Raw genomic sequence first — 25,619 nt, 5'->3', positions numbered from 1 at the left:
AAGGGGGGGCTCTCAACAACGGCTTCCCAGAGTCTCATCTGATCAAATCACAGAACACTTCTCAAAGTGAGCCCCAAAACAAAGCCTCAGATCAGGGTTTATATAGCCTTTTCCTGGCTCAGAGAATCTAACAATCTTCTGGACCCACTGGCCAATCAAAAAGTATCTACTGAAAAACAAGCCTCCCACCCCAGGCTCCAGGTGCTCTTTAGCCTAGGGGCAGGGAAGATCTTTAAATTTACATTCCCATTACATCATGTAACAAAAAAACAAAACATTCTTTTCACATGAAGTAGTCTAACAAAATCTTCTCCATCTTTTTTCTGGACAGCAAATTTTTTCTTAATCCTAAATTTAGGACTTCGCATTTACTGTATTAGATTTCAGCTTATTTGATTTTGCCCTTTATTCCTGCATATCAAGAACTTTTTGTAGCCTAATTCTGTCTGCCAGTGTATTTGCTCTCCTTCCTACCTTATGTTATCTGCAGATTTGATAAGTGGACCTTTATTCAAGTCATCAATAACAATTTAAATAACAATAAGGGTCACAAACTAATCCCTAGAACATTCCACTATTAGGGAGACTCCAGACTGCCTTTGGTTCATTATCATCATCACTCTTTTCCTGTGGTTTTTCTGACTGGCTCCAAATACACCTAAGTATTCCTATTCTGGTTAAGTTCTTGTTTCTCCATGTCTTCCAAGAGGATATCATGAGAGGCTTTATTAAGTGCCTTACTGAAATCCAGATGGGCTTTGCCCACAGTATTACCCTAATCTACCAATCTAGTAATTATTTCAAAAATAGAAATGAGGTTTGTCATGACTTGTTTTTATTGAAGCCATATTGGCTCTTAATCAATAAATAAGAATTTATTAAGTATTTGCTAGGTACCAGAGATACAAAGCCAGAAAATGAAATTAATCTACACCTAGTTTTCACAAACTATCCTTTTAATAATCTGTCCTCAAAATTATAAGAAATTGAAATGTTGCTCACTGGCCATAGCATAGTGGATAAGGCACCAGAGACATAGAGTTAGGAAAACCTGCGTTCAAATCCTCCCTAACTAGCTATGTAACCCCAGGCAAGTCACTTATCATTTCTGTGCTTCGGTTTCCTCATTTCCCAGAAGCCCCATTTATAAAAATGTAAAATTTTTATATTTTATGCTTCTTGAAACCATTACAATATTATGCCATTCCTTGGTAGTCATCCTTAATTACCTACCAAACAGGATGAAAATAAAACAGTAGCTTCCATCTTCTGTGTGTCTTTTTAAAATGTTTTGTTCCTCAGTGGCTTTCTTGGACAGCCACTCCCTTCTCTTCAGACAGCTCCTGCTTTTCTTCCACATTAGAATCATTTGGCTTTGTGTGACTGGGCCTTCTATTAACTGAGAGCATTCCATCACTCTGGGTCTGACTTGCCTCTTAGAAGTCAAAGCTTTTGGCCATAAAATCCACCTGGCTTTTTTCTGCCCTCTTCAAAAATCATCTTTGCCAAAGTCTACGGGAGGCAGAGTCAGTTCCAGAAAAGCACTTCCCCTTGTCACTTTTGAAGGCTGAAATCAGCAACTTTTCAAGTCTAACATTTCCCAGCTACTCTGCTTTTAGCAATCAGAGGCTTTCAAGCAGCTGAAAGGATGATTTATTTTACTATTTCCTGCCTCTTTGCTGACTTTGTAGTCTGCTAAGGGCATTAAACCCTGGATTCTGAGGACCTGAGTTCAAATTCAGCTCTGCCACATACTGTATGTGTGAAGGTAGACAAATCTCTTAACCTGTCTGGGTCTCAGTTTCATCTTCTGTAAAATGAACAGGTTAGACTAGATGATGGCCGTTGCTATCCCCTCATGATCCATATATATGACCCTATAAAAAATTTTTATCTACTTCCTTATTCATGACTATAAACATAAAAACATATAAACAGTAGTTTTGGGTGATAAAGAATGCTTTTGTTAAAGTTTTGTTTGTTAGTAAAATTTCAAATCAACTTTGCCTTTGTTTAAGTTGGGATATAGTCATTTTATTTGTTTGTTTCCATGTAATATTCCTTATACCAATTCGGCTGGGATTTTTAAGCTCCTGCAAAAGACGAATAAAATAATTTACCTAGGGGCAGCCAGGTAACACAGCGAGTAAGAGCACCAGCTCCAGTGTTGGGATGACCTGGGGATCAAATCTGAACTCAGATACTTAGCACCCAGAAATAACTGGCCGTGTAACCTTGAGCAAGTCACTTAACCCCGATTGCTTTAAGAAATAAAAAAAAAAAAGAATTTACCTAAAGAAAAGCCTCCAAATAGTCTTAAATATATAGTATTCTGTAGTGAAACTTAGTGGAAAATTACTAAACTTGGGGTCCGGAGAATGTAGGTCCTAGACTTGGCTCTACTACTATTTTGCCTTTAACTTCTGGGATCATTACTATTTTTATCAGAAGAATGATCCCCCAGGTTCCCTTCTTCCAATTCTAAAAATCTCTGATTCTGCCCATTCAGTGATAGTGATTCCGTGCATTCTAAGTGTACATACAGGAGGTTTAATGGTTAGTTTGGCCCTCTTGGTAGAGCACAATCACCTAAGACCCTCATCCTTCCCTCTTCTACATTCAATCTTCCTAGTGCTATTAATTAACGCCTCCGTCATTGTTTGTCCAGACTTTAATAATTCTGCAAGTCTTCAGTATTCTTCTTTGGCTATGAAAACCCCCAAATGGGCAGGTTACTGAGATTAACCAAACTAACATTAACTGAGAACTAAATAGGGTAAATGTTAGGTACAGATCTTACTATACTTCATTATCCCAATGTCATGCTTACTTTCTAAACTTTAAGAATATGCTGTTGACCAACAGTCCACTTGGTACTTGTGGACGGTTTACAACTGATAGTCAATTATTCTCTATCTTGTATATGTGAGGCTTGTTTTTCTTCCCAAAGGCACTAAAAAATACTTGGCCTTGTTTTAGCTTAATGCTATTTGTTTTGGACTACTCTAGTTCCTTTTTTTTAATTTGTTACTTCCTCAGCCTTCAGCAGATTCACCAATACTCATGTCCCTGTGGCTCACCTCTGTCATGCCTCCTCCTCACTGACCTCCTTAAGGCTACTGAACTGTTATCTGTAATGTTTATAGACCTAGGGGTACTTAGCAGGCCAGCTGAGATCTTTATCGTAAATTCAATTTCATTGCCTCTGGGCCCAGCCCTATCCCTGATCCCTCAGGATTTAAATGTGGATTTGCTGCCACCTCTGTAAGGAGTGGGTTTAGTTTGGCTATGCTTTTCCTCTGGAGGCTCCAGAGAAAGGTTGAGACCTTTGAGATTTGAGCCAAAAACTGGAGTACAAATCTTAATTTCCGGTGAAATTCCCCATATGCTCAGAGCAACATTCATCTTTGCCATCATTCAGGGCTTGAGCACACATAGTCATCTGTTTGGTTTACCTCTTAGCAGGAGGAAAAAGATTTTTTAAAGTTGCATATTGTCTTTGTAATCCTTGGGAACCGAACTAAAAAAGAATGTCAGTTTCCTTCTTAAATTAACCTGCTAAAAGAAGAATGATGTTGAATCCAACTATAGCAAATAAGATTTATATTTTTAAAGTTTCTATTTGTCACTGTTATGCATTCTCCATATGATTCATGTATGCAATAATAACATTAAAGACAATTTTTCTATATAGCAAGGGTCTTGACATCAAGAGATTAGGGTGTGATTTCCAGTTTTGCCATTTACCTGGCATTGTGATTTGGGACAAGTCACATAATCTCTATAAGTGTGATTTTCCTCATCTGTAACATGGCGATAGATAATAATACTTAAACTATTTACCTCACAGGGTTGATTTGAAGATCAAATGCAATGATATATCTAAAATCTTATGTTAGGTATATGCCTGGAAATGGACTCAATTCTTCACACATTTATTAAGTGACTACTAGATCCAATGTAGGACTTCTGTGTGTATTTTGGATTAGTGTTGCTTTATTGGTGACACTTTTTTTTTTCTCTTATGCCCTTTAAAGTTTAAGTAATGTTATTCTGTTATCAGGGAAGTGTTACATTTGAGGGTGGGGATAAAGCAAGTATTATGCAGAAGTGATTGTGATGTTAAAATAAAATCAATATATTTTGTGGGAGGAATAAAAAGGAATAAATGAGAATTTAAATTCTCTCATTTGATAAATTTGTACCAAATGATTTGGCATAATTAACCAAAGGAGACTTTGTAGGGCTTTTGTTTTTTAAATATTCCTACTGCAATGATCTTTTTAACAAAAAGTTTTGTTGATGCCTTTTGTTTATTTTAAATTTCCTTTTTGATTGTGACTTTCATGATCAAAATATATGCATATGTCTCATGTAGGAAAAAGAAACATTTTCTGTTAAACTGTATATGAAAGAGTTAAACAGATTATAGAAAATCTGTATTTAGAAATATGATTGAGGAGACTGCTAAGTCACCTCTCTTATATAAACAGTTCATTCCTAACTTAGTCAAAAAGCTTTTAGTGTTGAAAAGAGGAAAAAGTCTCTTTGAGAGTTATTTTTAAACATACCTAGTTATGGTTTATTTCCAATTTTTACTCAGTTCTGTACTAACAGGATAACTACTACAGACTTGAGAGGGAGTCAATACAAATTAGCTAGACAGGACCCAAGGAATAAGATGGGATGCAGAAGAGTCTGAATATGAATACCCAGTATCCAGAGTGACGTGCTACATTTTGTAATACACACTTTCTAGTGTGTGTTTTTTTATATTCTTGAATAACTGGACAAAGAACTGAATTATATAACATTTGTTTTTCTTCAATAAGAAGTCCTAAGCATGAAATAAGGCCCAAGAATGTGAGAGGGTCATGAGGCCATTGCAACACCGCATAAACTGTTAAAACACAATGTAAATGTGAGCTATCCTTCTTATTATTCTCTTGAGAAATACTTTCTGTGTTCTATAAAAATATGTTTGTATGAAGATATGACTATTAATAGTTTTCCTTCCAGATGTCTTCCTTGGGAAGGTAGCCTTTGGATTCTAAGTTGCCTTTACTGTTTTTACCCTTCCTTATTTCTCACAGTATGTTTCTCAAGAGAATCTCTCTCTCTCTCTCTCTCTCTCTCTCTCTCTCTCTCTTTCTCTCTCTCTGTCTTTCAAAATGATGTGAAATAATAGATATTTGTTCTTAGTAATAGTTACTGCTTCATCTCTGGAATACTGTCCTGCACATAAGACAACAAAATGGGAAAATTACTGCTTTTGAATTTGTGACCTTGGATTTGAATCCCAGTCATGTGAGACACCTTGATCAAATCACTTTAGCTTCTCAGTTTCCACACCTGTAAAATGAATAGTATTGGATTAGACTACAGATTCTTAATATGGGTCCAGGGGTTCTCTGAACTTGGATAGGAAAAAAAAATAAATCTTTATATTCATAGTTTTAGCTTTTCTTCACGATGTAAATGTGTGGGCAACAGACATTAATCTGAAAAAGAGGTCTGTATGTTTCACTAGATTGCTAAAGGAGGTCCCTGATACAAAAAAGGTTAAGCTAGACTTAGATGATCTGCAAAGTTCCTTCTGAGTCTTGATCGTAGAACTTCCTTTTTAATGTAAATTTTCTCCTACATTAAAGTTTCCAATTGCCAACTGTGTTATAAAATCTGTTTAGTTTTAAGAGTTGTAGTTCTGTTAACTTGTGGTGAGTTTTTGATCACAGTGTCATAATCTGTTATTTATATTAATAATTCTAGACTCAGCCAAATGAAGCCCTTTTTTAAGGCTTATAAAGCACTGTACTTATATCATTGATTCTTACAAGGATCCTATAAAGCAAATGTTATTACACCTACTTTAACATAATATTATATTTGATACATATATCTAATATTAGATATAATACAGATATTATTATCCCCATTTTATAGATGAAGAAATTGAGATTCAGAGATAATGAGTTACTTGACCATGGATTACACAGCTAGTAAATGTTGAAATCAAGATTGAATTAAAACCCAGGTCTCTCCAGATTCCAAGTTCAAATCTCTTTCCATTATGTGTGAGATCTCTCCAGAAGTAATTAAGGAGCTAAGAAATTCTTTATAGGATTAAAGGTTTTGTGATTTTAAAATTTTTTAAAAAGATTATGACACCTTTTATCTTTAAACAACTAAATTTTTATTTTTCTCATCTTCATCATAAACTTTTGGTAGCATGGGAGCAAGAGCGGAGCTTACTGCTGGAGGTCACTGATGCTTGGGGTTTGGTAAGACCAGGCTCAAGGTTAGAAGACAATGTATATTTTAACTGATCAACTATAGGTTCAAGACTGAAAAGGGGGCAGCTAGTGGTGCCATGAATAGAGCACCAGCCCTGGAGTCAGGGACCTAAGTTCAAATCCAGCCTCAGACACTTGACACTTAGTAAATGTGTGACCTTGGGCAAGTCACTTAACCTTAATTGCCTTGCCTTCCCTCTTCCCCCCCCCCCCAAAAAAAAATCAATACTATGAAAGAAATGATTCCAGAGCAAGGGGTATGGTGTTGGACAAAGAGAATAAAGAATGGTAGAGGGACTGACTAGAGGTCCCAGTAAAGATGTAGAAGAATGATGCAGAGACAAAGATGGAAGAATAGAAAATTAGGAGGAGAGAAGGAAATGCAAAAGAGTGGCCAAAGGTTTTAATGTTTGTTGTCATAGGGAATAATATACCGTCAGTTCAAACTGTATCTGATTCCCAGAAGATAAATTCATGATGCTCGCCCTCTAGATTCTCTTGTTCTTGCTGATTGTTTTGGCTTTTGGTTGGATCAGTACTCAATCCTAGGTCCTTCTTGATCAGTAAGGTCAAGGAAAGGCAAATTCTAGCTAGAGGTGGTCTCTGCCCTTCTGAAGCTATGACTTTTTTCATCAGAAAAGTAAACCCTAAACACCTACTGACCTCTTCCAGCCCGGACTCCATCTTCAATGGGAAGCACAGTTTGAAAGGTGGGACCAGTTTAGAAATACATTGGTACATTGAATTTTGTGATGGCAAATTGCTGCTTTCAAAGCCCAATTTTGAAGCAGGAGAGATTGACAGCATTTGAATAGGGACTTTGGTCATTACTGTTTGTGAAGCAGGGCCTCCTAGGTTTGTGGGTGAGAAGGCAGGTCATCTCCATGGGGTACTGTATTTCTTTCCACTTTTACATAGCTGATGCATTGTATACTTCATCCATGTTCTCTCTGATTTCTCATGGAACGCATATCACTAAAGCCCAGACATATCCCACATAACAAAATTTGAGTGAAAATAGCTATTTACTGTTTCTGAAGAAATTAGCCTTAACATCCTCAGAGTTTTGGTATAATAAAATTTTCTCCTTTGTTGGGTTATGTACAGTACAGTACCTACAATTTACTTTGGAGGCTTTGAAGGAATGATTAACCTGAGCTGAATTTGGCATGACAAAAGGAAGAGAACAAAGAGTTGGAAAATAAAACAAAATCTCAAGCCTGCTGCTACCTTGCCAATCTAATCTTACCAACACAGAGGCTTTAAATAAGTGTACTGTATTTTACTAAAGCACAAAATAAGTTCCTCACAATACAACTCAAATTGCCCTCTTTTCTTAAAAAAAAAAAAATGAAGCAGTTACAGATAATTTAACAATAATAGAGTTGTTGAATTAAAAGTTCCTTCTAAGTCAAATGGGTACAATCATAAATAAGGGGGGAAAGTTTCTTTTTTAAGTAGTTAGGAATAAAACAGTGAGTTTAGATTGGTTCTAAAATAATATTGGAAAATATGGACCTAGTATTAGCAGTAATATAGTCTAGGATTTAATATTCATTATGTTCATTGTTTTTCCCAGTAAAATGGCATATATTCCTGATTTTTTTTAAAGTATTGAGAATTGTAATGCTTCAAATCCATTCATCTCAATGATACCACATTCAGATTATTATGGAATTAAAACTATTTGGATATGCAAAACAAAGACAGGAATTCTAAAACTCAGCAGGAACCAAGGGACTTTAAGTCATTTTTACTTTAGAAAAATAAAGGGCAAATTTCTGAGTTTTATATAGATTCTGTTACTACCCTATTCTTTAAACCCCAGTGGATTTCTATTTCTTCTAAAATTAAATAATTACTCTCTGCATTTAAGGCCCTCCATAAACTATCTCTCACCTACCTTTCAACAGTTGTTGTATATTACTACTCTGAGAGAACTATTTGGTCCAGCCAAGAAAACAAGTATTTATTAAGTGCCTGCTGTATACCAGACAATGCACTTATTGTGGGCTTTACAAATATTATCCCATTTGATCCTCACAAAACCCTGGGCGGTAGGTACTGTTATTATTCCCATTTTACAGTTGAAGAACCTTGAAGCAGATAGAAGTTAAATGGCTTGCCCAGGGTCTCAGAGCTATTTAAGTATTTGAGACTGGATTTGAACTCAGGTCTTCCTGACCCTAGGCCCAGCACTCTATCCACTGTGCCACCTAGCTGCCAAGCTGACCTTCTTGCTGTTTCTCACATGTAATAGAGATTTCATCTCCCTTCACCATGCCTTTGCATAGGCTATAACTGATGCCTGGAATGCTCCCCTTCATCCACTTGGCCTAGTTTCCTTCCAAGCCTAGCTCATAATACACTCTCTTTTTCTCCCCCTTCTCATCTGCTAGTGCTTCACTCCCCAAATTACCTTAAGTTTATTTTGTACATACTATAATGTCAGTTCCTTGAGGAGCTGTTATGCCTGAGTTTTTGCATCCCCAGAGTTTCACATACTGCCAGGTACAGAGGAGTTGTTTGATAAAGGCTTATTGTTTAGTTAACTGATTGATAGCAATTAAACTATTATTGTAGTTTTGCAGTTGTTATTTGGGGCAGTTTTTAGATTATGGAATGATTCTTTTCATTTGGTTATTTTTCAAAAATTTTAATGTATTTTTGAGAAATCACAATTTTCTAATTTAACTCAGTATGCTTGATTTTTTAACATCTAAAAGGAAAACAGGTATCATCAGTGCATGTGAGCACTATCACAAAACTAGCTCTTCTAAGAAGTTCAGAAGTCCTGATTTGACAGTAGGACAGCCTTTTAATAGATCAGATTCAAAGGGTTCCTGCATTCTATTCAGAGCAAGGAGAATATCACCCCATCATATACTGCTCATTGTTAAACACTCCAGAATACTCAAAAGAGAACCATGGTCACCTGTGTGTTTCTGTATACTAGAAGTATAATCAGAATCTAAAATTCCTCCCCCCAAATTCCATATTTATTATTGTTCTAGAATTTCAGCCTATATTTTAAGTGCATTTTTAAAGAAATAAATTAATATGGAGGTCTTTTTATAATTTTATGAAATAAACATGGCAAACAGCTGAGCTCATTCTGCTTGAAAAGCTGCTAATGTGAATCTCTGTGGGAAGTAAAACTGAACACAATGGAACTGAAGTAAGAATTGAAAAGAAAAAAAAAAGTCCCTGAGCTATGCACTGTGTACCAAACGCTAAATGTTAAATTCAAGACATGTTATTATGGAAAGTTGTACATATAGTGTATAATTATTGAGTCATGCAAGTGGGCTATTTATCTGTAAGTGCTTCATGTTTGAGGTATTTTTTTTCAAAAACTATAAATCAAAGTATTTATTAAAGCATTATAAAAACCCCTATGTAGCTATTTTAAATATTCACATTAAACGATCATAAAATTATATATAACAAATATTAGGAACAGTAAGAGTATTTAACTACTAGCCCACTATTGTTTTTTAAGGGCCTGTGAAATGATATTTAGTGAAAGATATATAATTAAACTAAGTAGAAGTCATCAGAGGCTAGATATTTACAGTAGCAGAAATGTTCAGATGAATCCTAGTCCGAAACTCGGTTGGTTTCACAGCTTAATATTTCTGAATTCTACTTGTCAATATAATCTGGTACTTTCCAGGTTGCTGCTAGTAGCACTGTACATAGAGCACTGGGACTAGTCAGAAAGGCCTGAATACAAATCCTGCCTCTAAAAGTATGACTGTGTCCCAGTCACTTAACTCCTGTTGGCCTCAATTTGTTCATCTCTAAAATGGGGATAATAAAAGGATTCACCTCACAGAGTTCCTGTGAGGATCAAATGAGAAAATACTTGTTAGCAGGAGCTTAAATGCTTGTTTTCGTCCTTTTTTCTTTATCCTTCCTACCTCCTTTCCTTTCTACCCTGTATATAAACACCAGATTTATAAAGATTTTTCTAAGAATTTGGAATTTAGTTTTGAAATCTCTTAATCCAATTCAAACACCATGGATTATAACTAGAGGATCAAAAAGGTTAATGTGGTAGCATTTTCCATTAAGTGACTTCCTGAGAGTTTATGGGTGCCTAAGATGAAAAGATAAAGGTGTATAGCTTAGTCAGAATGAGAATTCACCCATTCCCAGATATCCTTTAGTCTCTTGTCTCTGATAGAACACTTAGTACAATGGCAAGTAACCAGCCAAATGGTATGGTAGGCAAAATTGAAGAGTTTACTTTCGTCCCACAAGCTTCTATCCTATTATTTGCCTTCTACCTCTTCCAATAAACATGACATTTGATTTTGTTAACTATTACGTGTTTCTAGAGCTTCCTTTCCCATAAATAGTCATCCTAGCAACAGACTGAATAATATCCTATTGGATATAAATATTTCTCTAAAGAATGGAGAACACAGAGAAGTCCTTTAGGTAGTTCTGTGTTCTATAAAAAACATAGACAGAGCCTGATTGTAATTTTTTTCCTACAAAAAAAATTCTAAGCAAACAAAAAAGCCAGCTCTATCAGAAACCATGAACTGGACCTGCATTGGTTATAATTCCATAGCTATGGTATATGGCCATATTTTGCCCCAGATTTTATGCACATATTTTTCATTGTGATAAAGTTATGAAATTCACTGAGTTCTTAATTCACTTCACTGAAATGCATGAGTTCTGTTTAGTCCTTTATCACTCAACTCAGAATGGCGGAAGGAGAGACAGAAAAAGAGGAGTTTCCCCCATTTTAGGAAATTTACTCTTTAAGATAACTCAAATAAATTTAATCGTGTGTCCTCTTGTAGCTGATATGTTGATCAGATTTTTGTTGAATGTTTTTCCCACATTGCTTCTAAAAAGTTAAAAAATTAAAAGTTGAAACAGGTATATAGTGATACAGAGATCACTCGTGTATTATGTTATTATTCTAGATCCATTATAAATCCTGAGGTGTTATAACCAACCTGTTTTCAACTTGTCAGACTTTTAAAGATCTTATTTCATGTAACCCAACCCTAGATGTCTTATAGCAGTGTGAGGTAAAACTGAGAGGATATTTTCTGGTTTGGCAGAAAACCATTTGGCAAGTACCATTCATGACTAGTACCTTATCTCTCAAGGAATCCATAAATGAGGTTCAACCATTATAAAAGAATTATGGCCTGAGTGATTCATCTACGTTCTAATTTAGACAATTATATTTTTCCCTTTCTAAGTCACTACCCCTAGTTATTATATTAGCCAGCTAGCATTTATGGAACACTTTAAGATTTGCAAAACACTTTACAAACATTATCTCATTTTATCTTCACAACAACTTTGGGAGGTAGGTACTATTGTTATCTCCATCTAACAGATGAGGAAACTGAGGCAGACAGAGGTTAAGTGACTTGCCTGGAGTCACACAGCTAGTAAATGTCTGAAGCCAGATACAGGTCCAGTGTTCTGTGCACTGCACTTTCTAGCTTCCTTTAGGCTTATAGGACTTTAATTCTTTTCTTTCCTAATATGTCCCTATTTATGGTCCTGTATAATCTGAAATAATTCCTTCCATTTCCCATTCATTTTTAAAAGGAAGTCCTTTTAAAGTGGTAAATGAACTCTCCGTCCAATCCCATAAAAAAACACATGATACGTACTTGCCATCATGAAAATGGGTATTGTTTCTCCTCAAAGAGTAGCTTCCATCAGTGCATGTTTATTTAAAAAAAAAATCTTTGTGGTGTTCTACCCTTTAAAAATCCAGATTGATTCCTCTGAATCTAAAACATATCTTTATTTTGAAGAAAGACATTGATGGGATTGAATGATCTGATTTTTAGAAATAAGTTGGTTACGAAACCTACTTTCCTATGTGACTTCATATGAACTAATCTTAAAATCTAAGCACTGCCATTTACCAAATAATTAAACTGTCACTGTAAATTTTGAAAGATATCTCCCAAATTTTATATGCTTGAGAAGCAATAATAACCTTAATAGAGGGATTAGCCAGATATAGTGGGGATGGGCAAAGAGATTGAAGAAATGGTTCATCTCTTTCTTTCACAGCCAAATCTAAGTAAACTTATTTTCATGCATCACGACCTATCTGTCTTGGAGTTTTCTTCAATATCTCAATTGTCTGAAATTGGTCTCCTTGTGGTTTGGTTGACAGGGGCTGGAATCCTTCAGAAAGTTTGGTCATTCCACAGTGCTGACTATTCAAGGGAATCGTTATTCTCCCAAAGTCTTTCCAGCGAAACATAGGACAATGAACACCAAAGTGTTTATTATTTGAAGGGCCCTATCAAACATTTTGGGGGACAGCACACAGACACTTTTGCCTTGGCTGCACTACAAGGCAATACAGGAATTTATTTAATTTTTTTCTCATTGTCAAGACGTATATTCCCATATGTTCTTGTGATTGTAACAAATGTGCTAGGAGCATCATGGAGTGTCGGACTAGTTCCCACCGACTCTTGGAAAGGCTTGGTTGTTTGAGGTCCTGGCTTATGGAACCAGCAGATTGGTCTGTCATCCAAAGTATAGTTAGGCTTTCCGTTAGCCTCTTGACCTAAGCAGAATTTCTGTTGTCTGCCAAAAGAAGAAAAAAAGAAAGCTACTTTAGTCTCCATTTCTTTAATGGCATTTATAATTCTAAAATTTCAGCAGCAAATTAGAAATTTTCACAGGTGACCTTGCAAGGTTCATACAGGGACCATAGAAGGCCCAAAATGTCTTTCTCCCAAGGGAATAAAGAAATTTCTCTTTGAATTTTGCTACAGAGTTGATACTTTGATTTTCATCACATAACGATAATAAATCCAAAGTGACTCTACGTCCCTGGAAAGGTAGGCACCCTAAAGGATATGCTAATTCAGGGACTCTCTTCCTTATCTTTGTATCCCTCACGGTGCTTAGTAAGTATTAAATAAAATAAGTGTAAATGTATATGCATTTTCTGCTTCTTTGCATTTTAAATTCAAAGACAAAAATTGAAAAAATGTTTGCCTTAGAACCCGGAGAGATGACATCTTTCCCAAATCCGGGAAGTTCTGAGTAATTAAAACATGCTAACAATCTTTCTTCTTTAAAAAAAAAATCTTTTTTTTTTTTCATTTACTTAGCAAACCACTACATACTATTGACCCCTTTATTTTATATGTGTGTGCTCTCTCACTATTATCAGGCCTCTGAATTTGATAGCGTTTTAGAACTTACTCTAAATTTCTTTTAAGCATCCCTAGCTTGTAGAATGTGCATATGTAATATTACTATCGTATATTACAGCTCTGTGAATTTCTTATAGTGCTGGTGTGAACAGGGAGTGGTATTAAATTACTTATTTCCAGAAGACGGAGTGGTAGCATGGATCATCTAGTCATTCCTCCTGCCCCCCACCAAAAGAAATAGAGGCTGAATGTTTGTTTTGTTAAAAAGGAAGAAAGAAGGGCCTAGATAGTGGTTGGTTCTTTTTTTAAGATAGTAAATAAAGGGACAAAAAAGGGTCCTTTTGGCTTTTTGGCACTCGAATGCAGTTTTTAAAGGGCCTAATAAAGGTGCTTTTGTGGATTGGGAGCCCTACTAGGAAGCAACAGGAAATAATGTGCTGAATACAGCCCTAAGAAGCAGTGTTCTCATCATCCCGGTCCTTGCAATCTGGGTAGTGTTATCTGTGGGGTGAAGGAACTAGAGAAAATTTCCTAGAACAGGGATATCTTTGTACATGGAACCTGAGAAACTAAATCTCAGTGGATGCAGCTGTGCTTCAAATGCTGAATCTGTAGATACATTGTGTAGAAGGGGAAAGCAAAGAAAAAGAGGAGAGAAAGGAGGAAAAGGAGGTGAGTGAAGGGGGTTAGAGGCAAGAAGATGCCTAGAGTCCCTTCTTTAATAAAATAATATCATTTCCTTTTAACATCTCAGTTTCTATACATGTAGAGTCATTTGCTGTTTTTTTTTGGTTACTGGTATATAATAAGAACATAAAAGATTCAATCCTGGAAGATTTTTTTCAGCCCATGATGGATAATATATTAGCTCAAGAAAACACTCTGGTATTTTGCAGAAAATTCATATTGTAAATAAAATTCCTAAAAGTTTACATTTTAATACAAGAATTTAGCAGTTACTTTTTTATATGTCTGACCTTTTGTCTTTGAGATTTGGGTGGCCTCTCTATCCTGCTTGAGTTTGCACAATTCAATATGCCTTTCTAAAGAAGTATGATCTTAATGGAAAAGTTTTTTTTTCCCTTTTGAGTAATGTTAATTTTACATATGACTTCCTTAAAGATATATTTAGTAGTCTCTTAAAAGAATCATTTGCACAGTAGTATACATGAATTATTTTATAGATTTTGTTTTCAGAAACTTACTTTGTTGGAAAATATTAACTTGTTTATAGATGCCTACAAGATTAATGATATTCTCATCATTAAAGGTTCTGACTTTCAAAAATTTTTGTTATTCTATTCTATTCCATCATTATGAAGCTCATAAAAAAGGGTTGTCTTTTCATTTTTCAAAAGTCCATAGAAATCTTTATCCATGGAGTCCAGAATTACCTTGCCTTTTGAAAATATTTATACCTCCTTTAATATCTCTTTATGCTCCCCCCTCTTTTTTTTTTTTCCAGAAGTCCATCCATTTTCTGTATGCCTGATTCAGTTTTTTTAACCAGGCTTCACTTTTCTCCTTTCCTCTCATCACTGTTATCATAACAATTGCCATCAATCATAATTATCATCAATGAGCATCTCTTCTAAATTCCATCTGTGCAGTAACCATCTAGATAACATTAGTGCATTTAATTCTTTCATTTTAAAACCTTGTAGCTTGATCAGAATTTTATTTTTCTCCCAAAGCTTCCAGTCTCTAACCTTTCAATTATTTTCCTACTTCCTTATACATGCCACTTTCCTACCCATGCCTAGCTTTTAGATTCTTCAGCTTTCCACATTGAACCAGTTCTGATGTGACACTTTTCTTTCATCATAGCCTTACTCGGGTCTGTCCCTCCTAATCTGAACTCTCTCTGATATAGTTTTCCAAACCTTGGTCATTCAAATCTGGATTATTTCCTGGTCCCTTCCTACTTTTAAAAAGCATTTCTCAATGTAGGCAAAATGACAGTTAAATCATACACTCACTCTCTCAGATAAGAGCTTAGACTGGGAACCTCTGACCCTTAGGTCATCCTTCACATCCTGATCAAGCCTAGTTTCTTGTTACCAGTCACATATAGACACAGATCACCTACATCTCCTCTTTACCCACCCCCAAGAAGTCCCCACTTTCCCTAAGATACAGTCTTATGCCAGTCTTAGACGAGTTGACCCTGAGAAACATAGAAACTCATGCAAAAGACCATTAGAAAAAAATACTCCAAAAATGAAATTGCTCATCATACCATTTCCTGTTTGATTACCCTGACTTTGGAATTGCACAGTTTTAGTTTTTACTTTTATCTCCATAATCCTTGAAAGACAGCCCATCATATCACTGGCATCAGAGGAGTCTGTATGACTGGTAAGTATATTCCTCAGGATCATAGTTTCCAGGAGGGGCAGCAACTGATGAGATTATATCTCCAGCTGTACTACCTGAAGAACCACCCTAATGTTGGTGTCACACCACACCTCTTCTTTCTTGATCTCCTCACAGTGATGGCCTGATACACTGACTGGAATTTCATAGGCATAAACCATAATTCTATACATGCAGCATTCCCATTGAATATTCTTATCAGCCTGGATTACATGATTATACAGGAATGTAAATTTCTTAAGAACATAGATTACATGATCTTTGCTCTAGTGGAGTCTGTGACCTTACCAACTGGAGTACTTCCTCTATTAGAGCAGAATTACAATCTGCCCATACCCGCTCAGTCTGTATAATTCATGACCCTGTAGTTCTGTAAACATTAAGTTGATGAACCAAAGTATTATAGGCATATAGGTAGCATAATAGATAGAGCACTAGGCCTGAAGTCAAGCAGACCTGAATTCAAGTCTGGCTTGGACACTTACTACCTAAGTGACCCTGGGCAAGTCACTTAGCCCTGTTTGCCTTGGTTTCATCATCTGTAAAATGAGTTAGAAAAGTAAATGGCAAGTCACTCCATTATCTTTGCCAAGAAAACCCCACAAATAGTTGGACACAACTGAAGTGACTGAACAAGCATTATAAATTTGGAGCTGGAATGGACCTTAGCACCAATTAGTCCAAAGTTGTCAAACTCATGCCTGGAACCAAATTAAAATATAATTGGGAGATATTTGACAAAATAAAAATATAATACAGATTAACAAAGATAACGTTGATTTGTGGTTTTCTGAGTCCATATGCTGCCCATGCATACTTTTCTACTTGAGTTTGACACTCCTGGTCTAGTCCAAACTTCTCATTTCACAGAAGAAGAAATTGGCCCCCAGAATGGTTAAATGATTTGCTCAAGGTTACAAAAGTAGTAAATGGCAAAGAACTCGAACCCAGCTCCTTTAACTCTAGATCCAGTGCTCTTTCTCGTGTATTTGATTCTAGAGGGGAATCAATTAGCCTGAAGCTAATTAGCCATTAGCATTAATTGAGTAAGGAAATAATCTGATTTGTGCTTAAGGAAAATCATTTTCACAGCAGTATGGAGGATAGATTGAAGTAATGAAAGACTTTGAGGCAAACAACAAAAGATTTAGAGGCAGCTGGCAGTTATGTAGGGGAAAAGGTAATGGGTAAATGAATTAAGTAGCAACTGTGTGCAAAGAAAGAGGAGGTCAGATGGGAGAGAAATAACAACATTTGACAACTAATTGAACATGGGTGGGAGAAAATGAGGAGTCATACATAGTAATACCAAGATTACAAACCTGGGATACTAGAAAAATTGTGCTTTTGACGGAAATAGGCAAGTTTGGAAGAGAGATAGGTTTGGGGTAAAAGATAATGAGTTGTTTTGGAGGTGTTTTGTTTGGGATATCTCTGGGACATCTAGTTTGAAGTGTCCAATAGGCAATTAGTGATGCAGGACTGAAGCTGGGTGTAGAAATATGTGAGTCACCTGTATGGGGAGTAATAATTACACCCCTGGGATCTGATGAGGTCACCGACCAAGGGGGAAAGGAGGGAGAGACAAGACAGATACTTAGGACATAGCCTTGGCAAATTACCCCAGAGGACTTGACATCCAAGATGAGCAAAGGAGATTGATATGGAACATTTGGATAGGTAGAAGGAGAACTGGAAGAGAATAACCCAGAGAGGAGAGAGAGAGCATGGTCAGAATGTCAGATGCAATTCACAGGTTAAGAAAGATAAGTGAAAAAAAGGCATTTGGATTTGACAGTTGAGGCCATTGGCAACTTTGGAGAGAGGTTTCAGTCAAGTTGATATGGTCAGAAAGCCAGACCGCAAAAAAAGTGTAGTAAATGAGAGGAAAGGGAATAAAGCTATCCAAAAATGGATACAGCTTCCTCAGGAGAAGTTGTATTCTCCTCAAAGTGGCCATGAAATGACTATGAGTGACTGTATAGGAAATGCTGTAGAGGAGGTGCAAATTTCGGGATAATCTCCAAGCTCCCTAAATTCCTAAATTCCTGTAGTTGGATCTTTTAGAATTTAGCCTTTGGTGAAATAACCTTCAAGAATGCCACACTACAGTGAGGCATTAGTTAGAATAGAAATAGAAGGGGGCAGCTAGGTGGCGCAGTGAGTAAAGCACCAGCCCCGCAGTCAGGAGGACCCGAGTTCGGTTCTGGCCTTAGACACTTAACACCCACCCAAAAAAATACTAGCCGTGTAACCTTGGCCAAGGTACTTAATCCCTATTGCCCTCCAAAAAAGAAAATAGAAATAGAAGTCATTGTCTAAAATCTAAAATAGAAGTCATTATTTTCTCTTACAAGTGAACACTCTCCTCACCCAGTCTTTCCTCTGAAGTTCCTTATTTATGTTGAGGGCAACACCATCTTTCTAGTTATCTAGATGTTCTCTCTCAGGGTCATCTTCCACCCTTCACTTTCCCTCACCTCACATATTCGGTGAGTTCCAAAATCAACTTCTTCAACAGATAGGTCCCCTTCTCTCCACTTACAGCCCTGGCTCTGGCCCTCATCACCTCTTGCCTGGGCTATGTTACAAGAGCCTCCTAATTGGTTTCCCTGCTTTAGATCTCTCCCCTCTTCAGTTTATTCCCATACATTGTAGCTAACATGATATTAAAAAAGAACGAGTGAATGAATGAATGAAAACAGGTCTCCCTTTCTTAGTAAATTCCAGTGGCATCGTATTTCCTCTAGGATCAAATAGCGCCTTTGGCATCAAACACCCTTCAAAACCTGACTCCAACCTACTTTTCTTGCTCTTCCTCACACATAATATTTTGTCAGCTTTCTCTGTATGTTCACACAGATGATTCTCCAGTACTTGAAATCCCTTCCCCCTTTTGGAATTGCTAGTTTCCTGCTAAGCTCAGCACAGGTACTATCTCTAATATGAAACTTTTCCTCAACCCCATCAGCTACTAGTGCCTCTCAAAAATTATCCTGCATATATTTGTACATATTTATTATACATTTACATGTTAACACAATAGAATGCAATCTTTTTGAAAGTAGGCAATGTTTTATTGTCTTTGTATTTCTAATGCCTAGCACATAGAATTATTAGTAGTAAATATGGATGGCTTGACTTATTTTAATAGTGAATGTGTGTGCTTGTTTGTGTGTGTATACACACAAGTTGCATTGTTGCCCTACAAAATAGTTGAACTTAAGAACAGTTTCTTATTATCCTAAGAAACTATTTATTGCAAAGACAAGGCATGGGAAAGAACACATGAGAGAAGCTCTTGACTAAGAAAGGAAGCATGCTAGAGGCTTAAGAAAATACCCACCCAGTGACAAAAGAGAAGATGAGATTTTATAATCCACTTTCCTAAAATTTCCTAAGAAAACAGATGGTCTGAAAAGAATCAAATGAATGATTCATTTTCTTTGTGTACCTCTCTTGTAAAGAAGGTGTATTGTTGTTTTCATAATGAAGGAGTGGCATTTTAGCATAGCTGCACAACTAGTTGGAATACTAGACTGTTTTTGTTTTTTCTATCCATTAAGATAAATCAGGAAGGCACGGGTTTATTGTGCTTTTTCAGAGGTAATATTCCTATCCAAACATGAACAGAACCTAAACTCAGTGAACCAGTCCAGGGCTAGTGGTGTGAATGTGCCAGTCATTTTATATTTCACCAAGTAAAATGCAGTCTCTACTGGAGGAGGGAAGTAGAAGCATCTGGCTTACAGTAGTAGGGCCCAAGAATTTACTTGAGCTCTAGTTAGAGTCACTACGGTAAAATGTAATCCAACTGTGTCTGGATATTCCCAGATGTGATACAGCACTGTGGGGAGCAGTGCTCAGCAGTGAGTCAGAAGAGCATCTCCTCCAGCTGAGAAGCTGCTTCGGAGATAAAGCATATGGGCTTGGGAAGTTGAGAGCTTAGCTGCTCTCTCTCTCTCTCTCTCTCTCTCTCTCTCTCTCTCTCCCTCTGTCAGTGCCTTTGACAGTCAATCTCTCTCATTTATAGATCTGTTTCTTTTGTTTGTGGAATTATTTCCTCTGATTATTTGCAGCAGGGTTAGCACTCTGCCTCATGTACTGTAGGTGTTTTGGGCTACTAGTCTCAAAACAAGCTAGCTGTTTACCATGCCCAACGGAATTAAGCCAATAGATTCTCTGGACTCACTTCCCTCTGTAAATTCAACCTTCTGCAGCAACGGGCAGCCTGGAAGCTGTAAATACTGGATCCTCGACTTAGGTAAAGAATACAAGTTAAGATGCTATGCTATTTTTCTTTGGGAGCTTTTTAAAAACATTTTACTGGGGCAACATAATAATGCTTTTGTGCTTAAAAGAAAAAAATAACTGAGTCATGTATGTTAGCTGACTGCCTTAAACAGGTTAGTGAGATTGTAGATATAAATGATTTATATTTGGAGATTCTATAAAGCTACTCTACTGGAAAGAGTTCCTAACAAGTGACTTGCACATAAGGTACTTACTTGATATTTGTTTGTTTGATTAATTGTCTGGCCATGGAGCATTTCAAATTCACTACCTTTGGAGAATATATGATATTTATTAATTTAAATCTTAATAGAAAAATAAGAGACAAGTTAAAATAAACTGAGCTACAGGATTGCGCTCTTCTTTTAGGTGGTCCTACATTTTTTATTGTTTTTATGTTGAGTTAAAAACAGAGGGAGAAAAATGAGCCCCTCATTATCTGAATTTAGATAATTCTACTCTCTTTTCTTACAAAAAGGACTCTTTAAAAATGTGACAATAAATTATACAGGTCCCTCTCTCTGGTACTTTGATTTCATTTTCAGTCAGAATTTAAAACAGAGGAGGAAAAAATTAGCTAAGTGAGCAGACAAAACCAGATTCCTTCAGTTAACTGGAATTCAAGAAAGAAGGAGCTCTTCAGGGGGGAAGGCAGCAATATATAAGGGAAAAAAAAACAAGCAAGGTGATGTGGATACCTGTATATTTTCCCAAAAGACACTTTTTATCCTGTTATACTGATTATATTGTGATCACTGCAGCTCCCAAAATAGGATAGTCTTTCATCAGAAGCTTTTGACATCTGTCAAGACAACGCAACCTTTAAAATAATGTCTCTCAAATGCTACAACCTGTGCAGCAGCTGGAATGGTTACCTCGTGGATTCAGGTAGTTCGTTCAATGACCCCCTTCACTTAAATGCCTGGCCTGCCATCAGCATGAACACACTGAAAATGGGCAAAGCAAAGTATGGCCACACATGCTAATTCCCTGAGCTTTTCTGTGCACTGCCAAATGTATAGGGACGTATATAACCTTATAATGAGGAGGTAAGGCAAGAAACAAAAATGGCCAAAGGAAGGGGGGAAAGCTACTATGAAAGCAGAAAAGATTCCGTGCATGTACTAGCAACACACTGGCATATGAAAAGCAGCTGACACTTTATAAATTACTTAACTAGAACTACTAAAGAGAAAAGAATGAAGTCCCCTTAGAATATGAGGCTTACAAGAAGGTGTTGGTTGCAAAAATGTTATGTTTACTGGTACTGCTAGGACTTCTGATACCAGGTTTTTTTTTATTTGTTGGTTCCGAACTTGTCAGAACTTATAGGGATATTCTTTACTGCAAAGTTTTGAGGTTTCTCTGTTATTTCAGTGATTCCTCACACAAGCCTTCTGTCTAAGGAAAGGCAGGCCAGCAGATATCTTTGCAGCCAATACCCATCACAGCAATTATCTAGGGCTGTTAATTTATGTGGCCAAATACTTACTTATCCCTCCACTATTTGCCTCTCCTTATCTACTTCTCCATCACTGAATGCTTCTTGGGTTTGACTTATCTTTTTTTCCTTCCATTAACTGCCAGATTTTTCTCATTTTGAGGATCTTCCTAGAAATGCACCATACTACATAAGCTGCTGCCAGTCTGTTCTTTTCTTTATTTAGAGCACATATTACTAATTTGTGTAATGTCATAAACCTTGATCAGTCAGATGTACTGAATTTAATTTAGAAAAACAATTTTGAAAACGAGTCCAGTTTCATTTTCAGTCCTTTATAAGTTAAAGCACTTATAAAGAAATGTTCTTCTTTCTACTTGTCAATTTTCTCTCTGTTGTCTCCAGACAGATAATACATTTGCATATTGTTTTCCCTATTGGGGAAATTAAGTTATCTGGAATTTTCTAGCAGAAAGTATCTGTCACTTACAGAATGAGCTGTTCAAAATAGACCATCTTGCACTATGGTGTTCTCAAATTAGGTAGACTCCATGGTATTGTGTATCAAACAGCACATTGATATTCAGTATCACTGGTTTTCCTTCAGAAAGAATGACCCAGGTTCTTTACCTATTTTTAACACAGGCAGTCAGGAGGTCCTGGTTAGATTTAAGATTGCTTTGGACAATTCCCACTCCTATGAAGAGTCTTAAACTCTGAGAATTGCAAATGTGAACTACCACTTCCTATTATTAACATATACATATCATCACCACATTTCAGTTACAATGAGAAATTTTGCTCTTCAGACTGTATTTCTTCCTCTTTGGGAATTGAAGGAAACTCCCTATTTGATATGGCTCAAGTGGTTTAGTTGATGAATGAGTTGTTGGACAAAGAAATATTAACCATAACACCATATTATAGTTGGATTCCTTTCTGGTGCTGGTTGGCTTAGGTGACTGATGAGATTGATCCCTTCCAACTTTCAAAAATCCTGTGATTCTGTGGTATTCATTAAGATTTTAAAGGATAGGCACTTAAAAAAACCTGGGTTTTGTTGTACCCTCCTGTATTATAAACTAGTGGAAATTTTTTTCTTTCTGAATTTCTTAGTTTTAGATGTTAGTGTGAAAAAAAGGAATTGAGGAGGCCCTGTGCCTGTGTTTTTGTTTGCTTTTCTGTTTTTACAAACTTACCTGAATACTCAACAACCTCTAAATGGTGACCTGTCCCAAGTTTTAATGAATTTCAGTAGAATATGACCCTCTCTCCAGACCCACCCCCAGGATAAGTTTTAAATCACACCCCTGATTTATGGTCTTGGGAATTCTTTTGAAGAGACGTTCTAAACACATACAATTGAAGAACATAGTACATATTTGTAGACCTGAACTCCAATTAGAATTTCTTATATTAAATAAAAGAGCAGTCTTATTTTAATAACCACTTCCATAGAAGAGGCTGAATTTATGATGTAAAACCACAGACTCTGATTTGATTTTTTTTCTAGAAGAAAATAATAACTATTCTCTGTATATGAATGTTATAATCATTTTTACCCATATTTCTAGTTGCCTTATATATTCAGAAGAAGTGGCAGTACTCATTGGTTGTAGTTACTCATTGAACCATGGGGGAAAAAAATCCATGCTTCAGTTTTGAAATGGAAAAATAATTATGAATGAAATCCAAGAAAGAAATCCCAAAGTAACCTTTAAAATTCCCAACAAATCATTAAAGAATCTCCCCCTCCATCAAAATCCTTTCTTATGCCCACAAGGAGCCAGAGGGTCACATGGTTCTATTGTACCCTGGGAAAAGGCTGTTATGGTGCTTTATAGCATACTTACTGTACATATTCAGTGGGAAATTCTCATTGTCCACATGTGAATTAGCTGCGCTCAGGATAATCTGTATGGATTAAATTAACCTCTTGTTTGCTTGCCCATTTTATTTGCAGATGTTTCCAAGGCCAAGTAATTTATATAGCCATGAGCCAAGAAATTTTTATGGCTAAACAAATGTGGGGAAATGGAACCCAAGAGAAGATAAGGTCCAGAAGGACTATAAATTAGCTCTTTCTGGGGCCCAGAAGGGAAACCAGTAACACTGATAAGGTGGTGGAACTGTTGAATTTATTCTCATTCTGAAATAAGCATGGTCTTTTATGGCACAGATGGAAGTTGTTTTGCCAGTGCTATACAGACTCTTCTAACTAAAACAGGAGAGAAAGAAAGAATCCAGCAACACTCTCTCAAGTTAAACATGTCAGTATGTTTGTGGTGGCTATATGTTTTTTTTTTTTTTATTTCTTATCTCAGTCTGTGGTAACATGGAAAGAACACTGGATTTGGTGTCAGAGGACCTGGATTTGAATTCTGGCTCTTCCACATTTTACTTGTATGACCTTGGGCAAGTAATTTAACCTCCAAAGGCCTTAGTTTCCTCATCTGTAAAATGAAAGAGTTGGGCTGGATTTGATATGTAAGGTCCTTTCCAGCTCTAAACCTGTTACATGTGCTGGGCAAATATTTTCACCAAAGCAGCTTGTTTGGGCAGTAAATTCAGGGAACAATCTTATTAATTCCTATATATGGATAAAGGTTTTGGAGTGGGTATCTTGTGTTGTTCTTTTGGCAAAGTAGGTGATACTGATATGTTTATAAAATCTTATTAAGGATATCCCAGTGAGAACATTAGATAGTTAATCTCTAAAATATAGATCTATCTATACTAGACACATTTCCTTATAAAGAAACTCAAAGGGGTTAAGTATCTATCTCCATGTTTCCTAGACTCAGCTTCAGTGATAGTAATTAAATCTTCCACGTAATGTACCATATAAACTCAGTTAAACAAGCCAGTTAGGGCTCAAGATTAGCTCCATCCTGTCATCAATAACAACACACATTTTTAGTTTTAACATCCTTTGTTGTGCAGCACATTTCTAAATGTATTACTTCTGCCTAGGTTTAAGGGCAATGCCATTTATTACTGTTCTTCATTCTGAAGAATTCCCTCCAGAATGGATAAGCCAGATCCCAAGCACAGGCCAGGCTGCCCGGATAGTGCTGTAATGGGCCATGGAATTTGTCCATCTAGGCTTGACCGATTTCCTTTTCCTGTTTCCAAATAGGGAGAAAAATACAGCAATCCAGATGCTTCTAATTAAATTTGTACAGTTCTGACCTCTAAAAAAAGCATATAAGGAGAAGCTTAGACAACTCAAGCCTGTACTGAATGCATCATTTTTAAATGATGTGGTGTTTACATACTTTTTAAATTGGTGTTGGAAGGAGGGGTTGAAGGGGGATAAGCTTACAGTGGGAAAATAAACCCAGAGGCATCCTTATACATTGTCCTCTAGCTTTCTAGTTGGAGAAAACCTTTATTGTTTACTTCCTTTTTTATTTATCTTTTCCTATTGTGTTAAAAATGGATCCAGAAATATGAATTAAAATCCTTTGAGCATTTTTCTGTCTGAGGAGGTAGTTCTTGAATAAAGGGACAAAGAATATCAAACTTGGAACTAACTTTGTGCTCTTCTTCCATGTCTTAATGACAATCATTTATTAAAGAGGGGGAGCTGGAGCACATAAATGCATTAATGCATTATCTTTTAATAATGAAATAAGAACATCAGTGATTGCTGTCATAGACTGAAGCTCTCTCTCATTCCTGCGCAAAACAAAAGTATTTCAACTTTCTTCTAAGTAATTTATTCGCTTATCTTAAAAACATACTCTTGGTTTTCTTCTTTCACATTACTGGGATCTTTCAAGACCTAGAGTGATGAAGTCTTACTGCACAGTGTTCTGTTGAAGAATAAGATTTCTACCATTAACCCAAGTTCATGGCAGAACTGTACTTTTTTCACTCTATTTTCTATGGGCCTCATAAATTTTTTGTTGCCTGGAACAAGTCCTGACCCTCCTTAAGGATTCCTTCTTATTCTTACTGGAACCCATTATTAACAATTTTAGTAAAAGGAGGAAAGGAGAGATGGGGCATACAGAGAATGAGTCAAGGAAAAAATTGCAA

At 36.4% G+C, this 25,619-nt stretch overlaps 1 protein-coding gene and 1 long non-coding RNA gene across 8 annotated transcripts in view; one reads left to right on the top strand and one right to left on the bottom strand.

Moving 5' to 3' along the window:
• The window catches only part of TRIO (trio Rho guanine nucleotide exchange factor), a 534,181-nt gene that overhangs the window by 433,908 nt on the left and 74,654 nt on the right, over nucleotides 1–25,619 (top strand). The gene's annotated exons all lie outside the window — the stretch shown is intronic.
• The window catches only part of LOC138171850 (uncharacterized), a 75,208-nt gene that overhangs the window by 1,246 nt on the left and 48,343 nt on the right, over nucleotides 1–25,619 (bottom strand). The window contains exon 3 of the long non-coding RNA XR_011170979.1: nucleotides 1,234–12,887. This is a non-coding gene — a long non-coding RNA (uncharacterized lncRNA). The remainder of the gene's footprint in view (nucleotides 1–1,233; nucleotides 12,888–25,619) is intronic.

This window comes from Petaurus breviceps, unplaced genomic scaffold, assembly GCF_028583685.1.
Source record: "Petaurus breviceps papuanus isolate PSGF00001 unplaced genomic scaffold, PetGlider_PUasm1.0 47, whole genome shotgun sequence".
Taxonomy (NCBI): Eukaryota; Metazoa; Chordata; class Mammalia; order Diprotodontia; family Petauridae; genus Petaurus; species Petaurus breviceps.
The sequence above is the reverse complement of the archived record's forward strand: the minus strand, read 5'-3'. Positions and strand labels throughout refer to the sequence as shown.